At 43.1% G+C, this 11,122-nt stretch overlaps 1 non-coding gene across 1 annotated transcript; it reads left to right on the top strand.

Moving 5' to 3' along the window:
• Nucleotides 1-7,803: 7,803 nt before the first annotated feature.
• Nucleotides 7,804-7,953, top strand: LOC136327742 (U12 minor spliceosomal RNA). Its single transcript, XR_010729864.1, has one exon. It is a non-coding gene; the product is annotated as a U12 minor spliceosomal RNA (small nuclear RNA).
• The last annotated feature ends 3,169 nt before the right edge of the window (nucleotides 7,954-11,122 follow it).

Raw genomic sequence — 11,122 nt, forward strand, 5'->3', positions numbered from 1 at the left:
AACAATGGAGCCAAAAGCTGATGGGCCATCATCTTTTTTTTTTTTTAATTTTATTTTTATTTATTTATTTTTTACAGAGTCAGAGAGAGGGATAGATAGGGACAGACAAACAGGAACGGAGAGAGATGAGAAGCATCAATCATCAGTTTTTCGTTGTGACACCTTAGTTGTTCATTAATTGCTTTCTCATATGTGCCTTGACCATGGGCCTTCAGCAGACTGAGTAACCCCTTGCTCGAGCCAGCGACCTTGGGTCTAAGCTGGCGAGCTTTTTTGCTCAAGTCAGATGAGCCTGTGCTCAAGCTGGCAACCTCGGGGTCTGGAACCCGGGTCCTTCCACATCCCAGTCCGACGCTCTATCCACTGCGCCACCGCCTGGTCAGGCTGATGGGCCATCATCTTTAATCCTAGCTTGCACCTGGCAGGCAAGTAAAACATACACTGAGCTCCAAAACCCACTCATTCAGTGCTCACAAAGCTACTGACTTATCCAAGTTTCCTAGAATTAAAGGTTTTTAGCTTACCAGACTTATTCACCCCTGTTCCCCATCTCCTTCCTTCTCCCTGCATAAACTCTGCACAAACTGGCATCTCTTTCAGCACTCCACCATTTTGGCTGCCTCTCTCCTCTCCTCCACATGGCCTTTCTCTGCTCTCTGCTCTAATGATAATCTTAGGAACCAAGAGAGCAAGCTCCCGGTCAGCCCTATTTTATAGTGCAGAAATCAAAACCTTTAATCCAATATACAAAATAGGGAAGTCTCTGATACAAAGTTTACCCCATGTCAAAAAGGGTGGGAAAGGCTTAGTCCTAAAACCAAGCCCCAAACTACAAGGATCCTGCCTGCCCACAGCCCGCCCCCAACACACATTAATATAATTACGCCTATTCCAAGCATAAGGGCAACTAATATCACCTAGGAGATGGGCTTCCATGTGGGCAGCGCCATCTTTAACAAAGTGAGCATAATATATTTTATCTGCCCAACAATCCTCATATGGCTTACGGTGGTATCAGACACTCTCTGATCCCAGTTGGGGCTTTATACCGACCTACCAATGCTAAGAGGCACTGTTGGGCAGATAAAATATATTATGCTGCCTGACCAGGCAGTGGCGCAGTGGATAGAGCATCTGACTGGGATGTGGAGGACCCAGGTTCGAGACCCCAACGTCGCCAGCTTGAGCGTGGGCTCATCTGGTTAGAGCAAAGCTCACCAGCTTGGACCCAAGGTCGCTGGCTTGAGCAAGGGGTTATTCAGTCTGTTGCAGCCCCCTGGTCAAGGCACATATAAAAAAGCAATCAATGAACAACTAAAGTGCCACAATAAAAAATTGATGATTGATGCTTCTCATCTCTCTCTGTTCCTGTCTGTCCCTATCTATCCCTCTCTCTAACTCTTGCTTTGTCTCTGTAAAGAAAAAAAGAAAAAAATATATATATTATGCTCACTTTGTTAAAGATGGCGCTGTGTTGGGGGCGGGCTGTGGGCAGGCAGGATCCTTGTAGCCTGGGGCTTGGTTTTAGGACTAAGCCTTTCCCACCCTTTTTGATGTGGGGTGGTACACTCCCATCATGCCTCAGATAACTGACTTTGTATTAGAGACTTTCCTATTTTGTATATTGGATTAAAGGTTTTGATTTCTACACTATAAAATGGGGGCAGAACAGGAGCTTGCTCTCTTAGTTCCTGAAATTAACATTAGAGGAGAGAGCAGAGAGGAGAGCAGAGAAAGGCGAAGTGGAGGAGGCCAGGAGAAACAGCCAAGATGGCGGAGTGCTGAAGGAAAAGCCAGTTTGTGCAGGGAGAAGGAAGGAGATGGGGAACAGAGGTGAATAAGTCTGGTGAGCTAGAAACCTTTGATTCTAGGAAACTCGGATAAGTCAGTGGCTTTGTGAGCACTGAATGTGAGTAGGTTTTGGAGCCCAGTGTGTGTTTTTACTTGCCTGCCGGGTGCAAGCTAGGATTAAAGATGATGGCCCATCAGTTTTTGGCTCCATTGTTTCTTTACCGACTGTCCGAATCCAATGTGAACCTGCATGGGCCAGGCTGCTGTGATAGTGGCCGTGGCTACTGGCTTTACAAAATGTAAACAGTAAATTGTCTGTTTTGTAGGTTCTCTTTGTCAGGAAAATCTCTGGGGTGGTATAAGTTCAATTGGAAATTTCTGGCTTAAAACCAGAGAACAAAAATGAAGGGAAATTCATAAACTCCATATGGTTTAGTGGCCATTTGCTGGAAGCTGAGGGAAACCTTTTCCATCTCTGGGTCCAACCTAGTCAGGGGTGTATACTGACCTGCCTATACTATGGAGAACAAATATCCCAAGGTGGACTCAGCAGATGGTTGTCACTTCTAAAAGGCAACTCTGAGAAAACCTTTCTAAAGCCCACAAATTATAAAACTAGCAAAATTCATAGAAATATTATATTGCTTAAAGCTAAAAAGTAACTAAAGACCTAAGAGAGTAGAAACTAGTTTTAGATATCCACATACTGACCCAAAGAAGTTTTACCCATTTGGAAGATATGGGGTAGGGATAGTATTAAGAAGGAAAATAGAAAAGATTAGAACCTTTATTTATTTATTTATTTATTTATTTATTTATTTATTTATTTATTTATTTCTGAAGCTGGAAACGGGGAGAGACAGTCAGACAGACTCCCGCATGTGCCCGACCGGGATCCGCCCGGCACACCCACCAGGGGCACGCTCTACCCACCAGGGGGCGATGCTCTGCCCCTCCGGGTGTCGCTCTGCCGCGACCAGAGCCACTCTAGCACCTGGGGCAGAGGTCAAGGAGCCATCCCCAGCGCCCGGGCCATCTTTGCTCCAATGGAGCCTTGGCTGCGGGAGGGGAAGAGAGAGACAGAGAGGAAGGAGGGGGGGTGGAGAAGCAGATGGGCGCTGCTCCTATGTGCCCTGGCCGGGAATTTAACCCGGGTGCCCCGCACGCCAGGCCGACGCTCTACTGCTGAGCCAACCGGCCAGGGCCTAGAACCTTTCTTTAGAAGAATCTTAGAGAAAGAAAAGGGAACAGAGGCCAGATGGAAATGTTTGGAAAATAAACCACGGGTGTGGACCTTGCTGGTTATCAATTCCTTGAAATGAATGGCAGCTCCAGGATGGAGAATGAGTGAGGGGACCATGAGTGATGGGATGATGGGGGATGGGACTGTGAGGGACAGACCCTCGGGCTGCCTCTCCTCTTCCCCTCCCTAAGACAAGACAATCTCACAAACCCTCCATAGGAGTAGTGACTTGTCGCCCTCCACTGGTGTGTGAGAAGTTGTGTGAAAGAGAATGAATGTGGAATGAACGAGACTGACACTAGGAGAGGGTTCCGACTCTCTCCCACAGGGCCACAGCAAGTGTTGGGTCCCCTCCAAATTTCTCCTACCCTTCCCCAGTTCCTTTGTGTGGCATAATCGTTGTCTGATGTGGGAGGCATGAGGTTCACAGGGGAAACCCACTGTTTTAGCCATAATAGTCAAGAATTGTAAGAAAGGGTTCTCAGGGTGTTACGGGGTTACTATGTCCCCAGGGAAATTGAGGACCTTGTGTGAACTAGAATAGCCCACTGTTGGGAAAATGAGTTTGTAAAATTTGGGTTTTTTTAGTTTGCTACTTTTATTGTTAAAAATAGCACTGGGGCCCTGGCCGGTTGGCTCAGTGATAGAGCGTCGGCCTGGCGTGCAGAAGTTCTGGGTTAGATTCCCGGCCAGGGCAAACAGGAGAAGCGCCCATCTGCTTCTCCACCCCTCCCCCTCTCCTTCCTCTCTGTCTCTCTCTTCCCCTCCACAGCGAGGCTCCATTGGAGCAAAGATGGCCCAGGCACTGGGGATGGCTCCTTGACCTCTGCCCCAGGCGCTAGAGTGGCTCTGGTCACAACAGAGCACGCCCCGGAGGGGCAGAGCATTGCCCCCTGGAGGGCAGAGCGTCGCCCCCTGGTGGGTGTGCCGGGTGGATCCCGGTCGGGCGCATTTGGGAGTCTGTCTGACTGTCTCTCCCCGTTTCCAGCTTCAGAAAAATACAAAAAAAAAAAAAAAAAAAAAATAAAAAATAACACTGGGCAACAACCACTCAGAGCAGGGCACTTGATTGCAAGCAGTGGATTGGATTACATTCCTGCTTGGGAGGGGCCATTGTTTTGCTAATGTCTGCTGGAGAAGAGGCAGAGAAAAAAGCCATGTTTGCAAAAAGAAAAAAAAAGGAAAAAGCGTCAGCAGGGATAGTGCCGCCTCCATAGTGTTCAGGGGCACCACTGCGCTTAGTTATGCTCCTAAGAGCAGTGCCAAGTGGCGACCCCTCACACAGCTCCCGGCGCCTGCTCCCCCTTACACACCAGGAATCCCAGGCACCCCATCCCTTATATTGACTTGATGGTGTAAAGCACTGTAGGTCAAATAGAGGGTTAGCATCTCTTATGCCAGCTCGATAGCTACGAAATAGTGCATTTTGACATTTCTTATTTTTCTCAGGAAATCAGTGGTTCATTGGGGGTAGTAGTTTACAATCCTCTTACTGTAAATTGTACTAAATTTGTACTAATGACGAGGCATATAAAATTGTATAGTCTGCCAAATACAAAGACTTCCTTTTGTACCAAGGATCTGTTGTTGTGGAGAAAATATTTTCTATGTGTTGGGCAGATAAAATATATTATGCTCATTTTGTTAAAGATGATGCTGCCTACATGGAAGCCCATCACCCAGGTGGTTGCTTGGGATGGGCGTGATTATGTTAATATGTGTTGGGGGAGGGCTTTTGTGCCACAAGGTTTTATTTTTTTTTATTTTTTATTTTTTTTAAATTTAATTTTCTTTTTAAATTTTTATTTTATTTTATTCATTTTAGAGAGGAGAGAGAGGAGGAGAGAGAGAGAGAGACAGAGAGGAGAGAGAGACAGGGGGGAGGAGCTGGAAGCATCAACTCCCATATGTGCCTTGACCAGGCAAGCCCAGGGTTTCGAACTGGCGACCTCAGCATTTCCAGGTTGACGCTTTATCCCCTGCGCCACCACAGGTCAGGCCACAAGGTTTTAAAAGGAAGAGAGATCACGTTGTTCCGGGAAAAGAGGAGGAGCCCATGCTGTAGGAGAGCAGATAAAGGCCACGTGGAGGAGAGGAGAAGCAGCCAAGATGGCGGAGTGCTGAAGGAGAAGCCAGTTTGTGTGGAATTTGTGCAAAGTTTGTGCAGAGAGAAGGAGATGGGGAACAGAGGTCAATAAGGCTAGTGAGCTAGAAACTTTTGATTCTAGGAAACTTGGATAAGTCAGTAGCTTTGTGAGCACTTAATGAGTGGGTTTTGAAGCCCAGTGTGTGTTTTTACTTGCCCACCAGGTGTAAGCTAGGATTAAAGGTAACGGCCCACCAGTTCTTGTCTTCGTTGTTTCATTACCGTCTATTCAAATCTAATGCGAACCTGCATGGGCCAAGTGGCTGTGATGGTGGCTGTGGCTACTGGCTTTACACTGTTAGAGATGTATATGTTAATTCAAGAGTCTTTTGTTAATTCTCCTTTTTTTAAAATTTTTTATTTATTCATTTTTAAAGAGGAGAGAGAGACAGAGAGAGAGAAGGGGGGGAGGAGCCGGAAGCATCAACTCCCATACGTGCCTTGACCAGGCAAGCCCAGGGTTTCAAACCGGCGACCTCAGCATTTCCAGGTCGACACTTTATCCACTGCGCCACCACAGGTCAGGCTAATTCTCCTTTTTATTTGCAATTTCACAGCCCTGTGATTTTGAAATCTTGGTTTAAATATTAGGAGATATGTAATGATTTTTTATTTTTTTTACAGAGACAGAGAGAGTCAGATAGAGGGATAGATAGGAACAGACAGACAGGAACAGAGAGAGATGAGAAAGAAAGCATCAATCATCAGTTTTTTGTTGTGACACCTTAGTTGTTCATTGATTGCTTTCTCATATGTGCCTTGACCGTGGTCCTTCAGCAGACCGAGTAACCCCTTGCTCGAGCCAGCGACCTTGGGCTCAAGCTGGTGAGCTTTTGCTCAAACCAGATGAGTTGGGCTCAAGCTGGCAACCTCAGGGTCTCGAACCTGGGTCTTCCGCATCCCAGTTAGATGCTCTATCCACTGCACCACTGCCTGGTCAGGCTGTAATGATTATTAATGATATCTTTTTATACAGTGTATAAGTGTTCAGCTTATTATCATTTCTGAAGCAGTTAAAGGGGTGAGGTCCAGTCTGCTCACGAGCATGTAGACTGTAGAAGCAGTATTGTTTAATATTTGGTGACTAATATTACTATTGATTAGCTTAATGGTAGAATTCTCAACATAATAGGTGAACGGGAGAAAATAAATGGCTAATTGTGGTAGTAGGAAACATTTAAGTTTTGTGCCCAGAGTAAAGGGCTATAAAGGATGTGAACAGAAATCTGTTTCTCTTGAGCTTTCAGACATTATCTGTTAGGGTGCGTAAAGTTACAGCATAAATAAGGTATGTTTTCTTAGAATGTTAAATGGATTTATAATTAAGTAGAGTATAAGATTTGTTTTATAAAGTATTGGTCATTACAGTTGGTGCTTTTAACTAGATCTTTAGAATTTGAGGCATGAATATAAAAGGAAATAGTTTAAATCCTTTTTTCCCTAAGTGACCTATAGAATTAGAAAGCTCAGAATCCCCTTTCTCGGGGACACCTCAAGCCCTAACAGGACTGTTAGAACTTGTGCTGTACATTCGCTGCCCCACTTAAGACAAGCGAGACCACCTCGAGAAAATGTTTCTGGTTGCCTGGCCTAAGTGGAACCCTAACACCCAAGAAGGAGAGAAAATTTTGGACATTTCCACCAGTTTCTGTTAGCCAGGATCAGGGGAGATACTAAGAAAAAGAACCATATATTTGTCTAAGGTGTCAGAAGTTATTCAGGATCCTCAGAAGACCCCCAGCTTTCTTAGACTATGGAAAGCTTACAGAGTCTATGCACCTCTAGACCCAGAGGTGCCAGAAGATACTAAGGCAGTCAACTTAGCCTTTACCTAGCATTCAGCTCTAGAAATTAGAAAGGAAATGTATTATAAGTTTTTAAAAAGGTAGAAACATCAGCTGCTAAACAAAAAAACAAAACAAAACAAAAAAAACCCTAAGCATTTCGGAAGGGACATTGCTCCTCCCTCACTCACATAACTCTGTTTGGCCCCTAACATGGCTGGTTAGCCAAAGACGAGTAAGAATTCTGAAAGCAGGAACAACCTAAGACAGGCACAGTCAAAGAGGAGCCATCAGGAGAAGGCTTAAGAACTAACAAAGGTGAGGCTCGAACTCTCACCCCAACAATGCAGGGGCCCATTCCCCTGAAATAGTGGCCATCATCCACTGTCCAGAGCACCAAAAGAGGGGGACTCCCTAGAAACTCAAGAAAAACCAAGCAGCTGATGATACTACTAACAAGGTAGCCCTAAAACCAGTGGGGTTTTAAGGAAATTTTAGTAACTTTACTGGGACCCTTGTTGCCAAAGGCTTTTTTTGCAACCAATTAGAAAAAGATTTTGCCAGCAGGAAAGGGATGACTAAGAATAAAAAGAAATAATTAGAAAAGCCAGACTTAGAATCTATTGCAGAAGGCATAATGTCCAAGTGTTTAGTCTGTGCCCAAATAAATACTAAGCAAAGTAAAGAAATTATAAAGAGAAAACAGGGAGAGAGGAACTGTCCCAGGTAAACATTTAGAAATAGATTTTACTAAAGTAATTGACACCTTTCTAGGATAGGTAGAAGCTTTTCCTACTAGAAATGAGACTCAGTAACAGTTGTTAAGAAATTGCTATCTGATGCCTTAAACTTATGAGTAAGGAAAATAATGATTCGGGGTGATGCCCGAATCCTCACTGCTAATGTGAGACGAATTTTTGAGCGGGTAAAGGTTGCCCCTAAGGTGACCCGCCTACTTTGCGGGATGCCTGGGAGTCACGATCTGCCCCTCCCTTTTATCTCTAAAAAGTAGATCTGTCAGAAGGTTAGGAATAAAGGATTGAAAAAGAAAAAAAAAAAAGAAATTGCTATATGAAATTATTCCCAGATTTAGCTTGCTCATTAATATTGGGCCTAATGATGGGCCTGCATTTGTATCCAAGGTCTCACAGCTAGTAGGAAAGGCACTCAATATTAATTGGAAATTACATTGTGCCCACAGGCCCCAAAGTTCAGGGCAGGTAGTACACATGAAATGGATCTTATTTTATTGATTTTAATTTGTTGTGTTTACATAGATACTAGTGTCACCCCAAGTGCATCCCTCCTCCCCCGTGTTCCCCTCAACATCCCCCTTTTCCCCCTCCTCACATCACCCTCCCCCCTTCCCTCCAGGATTATCCTATCCTGTCATCCCCTTTCCCTCTGTTCGCTTTCCCTCTGGTCCCTTGGATCCCACCTCTGCCTCTATTCCATTCCTCAGTTCACATTGTTCATTGGATTCCTCAAATGAGTGAGGTCATATGTTATTTTTCTTTCTCTGCCTGGCTTATTTCACTTAACATAATAGTTTCCAGGTCCATCCATGTTGTTGCAAAAGGTAAGATTTCCTTCTTTTTCATGGCCCCATAGTATTCGATTGTGTATATGTACCACTGCTTTTTAATCCACTCGTCCACTGATGGACACTTGGGCTGTTTCCAGATCTTGGCTATTGTAAACAATGCTGCCATAAACATGGGAGTGCATTTCTTCTTTTGAATCAGTGATTTGTTGTTCTTAGGATACATTCCTAAGAGTGGAATGGCTGAGTCAAAAGGCAGTTCAATTTTTAATTTTTTGAGGAATCTCCATACTGTTTTCCACAGTGGCTGCACCAGTTTGCATTCCCACCAGCAGTGCAGGAGGGTTCCCTTTTCTTCACATCCTCGCTAGCACTTATTATGTGTTGTTTTGTTAATGAGCACCACTCTGACTGGTGTGAGGTGCTATCTCATTGTGGTTTTAATTTGCATTTCTCTAATGATTAGTGATGTTGAACATTTTTTCATCTGCCTATTGGCCATCTGTATGTTCTCTTTGGAGAAGAGTCTATTAATTTCTTTTGCCCATTTTTTATTGGATTGTTTACCTTCCTGGTGTTGAGTTTTACAAGTTCTTTATACATTTTGGTTATTAACCCCTTATCAGACATTGTCGAATATGTTCTCCCATTGTATGGTTTGTCTTTTTATTCTGTTCATATTGTCTTTAGCTGTACAAAAGCTTTTTAGTTTGATATAGTCCCATTTGTTCATCCTGTCCTTTATTTCACTTGCCCATGGAGATAAATCAGCAAATACATTGCTGTGAGAGATGTTGGAGAGCTTACTGACTATGTTTTCTCTAAGATGCTTATGATTTCATGACTTACATTTAAGTCTTTTATCCCTTTTGAGTTTATTTTTGTGAGTGGTGTAAGTTGGTGGTCTAGTTTCATTTTTTTGCAGGTAGCTGTCCAATTTTCCCAACAGCATTTGTTAAAGAGGCTGTCTTTACTCCATTATATGCTCTGACCTCCTTTGTCAAATATCAATTGTCCATAAAGTTGTGGGTTTATTTCTGAGTTCTCTGTTCTGTTCCACTAATCAATATGCCTGTTCTTATGCCAGTATCAAGCTGTTTTGAGTACAATGGCCTTGTAGTATAACTTGATATCAGGAAGTGTGATACCACCCACTTTATTCTTCTTTTTCAAGATTGCTGAGGCTATTCATGTTCTTTTTTGGTTCCATATATTTTTGGAATATTTGTTCTATATCTTTGAAGTATGTCATTGGTATTTTAATAGGAATTACATTGAATTTATAGATTGCTTTGGATAACATGAACATTTTAATGATGTTTATTCTTCCTAACCATGAGCATGGTATATGCTTCCACTTGTTTGTATCTTCCTTGATTTCTTTTATCAATGTTTTATAATTTTCCGAGTACAAGTCTTTAACCTCCTTGGTTAAATTTACTCCTAGGTACTTTATTTTTTTTATTGCAGTAATGAAGGGAATTGTTTTCTTAATTTCTCTTTCAGACAGTTCATTGTTGGTGTATAAAAATGCCTCTGATTTCTGAATAATTTAATATCCTGCCACCTTGCTGAATTAATTTATCAGGTCCAGAAATTTTTTGACTGGGACTTTAGGGTTTTCTATGTACAGTATCATATCATCAGCAAATAATGATAGTTTTACTTCTTCTTTTCCAATTGAGATGCCTTTTTGTTCTTCTTGTCTGATTGCTGTGGCTAGGAATTCCAGAACTATGTTGAATAAGAGTGGTGAAAGGGGGCACCCCTGCCTTGTTCCTGATCTTAAGGGGATTGCTTTTAATTTTTTCCCATTGAGTATGATGTTGGCTGTGGGTTTGTCATACATGGCCTTTATCATGTTGAGGTATGTTCCCTGTATTCCTACTTTGCTGAGAGTTTTGATCATAAATGGTGCTGAGTTTTATCAAATGCTTTTTCTGCATCTATTGATATTATCATGTGGTTTTTCTCTTTCCTTTTGTTTATGTGATAAATCACATTGATTGCTTTGTGAATATTGTGCCAGCCTTGCCTCCCTAGAATAAATAACCCTTGATCATGATGTATGATTTTTTTCATGTATTGCTGGATCTGGTTTGCTAATATTTTGTTGAGGATTTTAGCATCTAAATTCATCAGGGATATTGGCCTATAGTTTTCTTTCTTTGTGTTGTCTTTGCCTGGTTTTGGAATCAGAATTAGCTCACCTTATAAAAGGAGCTTGGAAGTCTTCCCTCCTCTTGAATGTTTTGAAATAGCTTGAGAAGGATAGGAGTTAGTTCTTCTTTGAATATTTGGTAGAATTTGCCTGTGAAGCCATCTTGCCCAGGGCTTTTGTTTGTCGGGAGTTTTTTGTTTTGTTTTGTTTTTTTTGTATTTTTTTGAAGCTGGAAATGGAGAGGCAGTCAGACAGACTCCCGCATGCACCCGACCGGGATCCACCCAGCATGCCCACCAGGGGGCGATGCTCTGCCCATCTTGGGGCATCGCTCTGCCCCAATCAGAGCCATTCTAGCGTCTGAGGCAAAGGCTACAGAGCCATCCTTAGCGCCCAGGCCAACTTTGCTCCAGTGGAGCCTTGGCTGCGGGAGGGGAAGAGAGAGACAGAGAGG

The sequence above is a fragment of the Saccopteryx bilineata genome, chromosome 2, assembly GCF_036850765.1.
Source record: "Saccopteryx bilineata isolate mSacBil1 chromosome 2, mSacBil1_pri_phased_curated, whole genome shotgun sequence".
In the NCBI taxonomy this organism is placed as follows: domain Eukaryota; kingdom Metazoa; phylum Chordata; class Mammalia; order Chiroptera; family Emballonuridae; genus Saccopteryx; species Saccopteryx bilineata.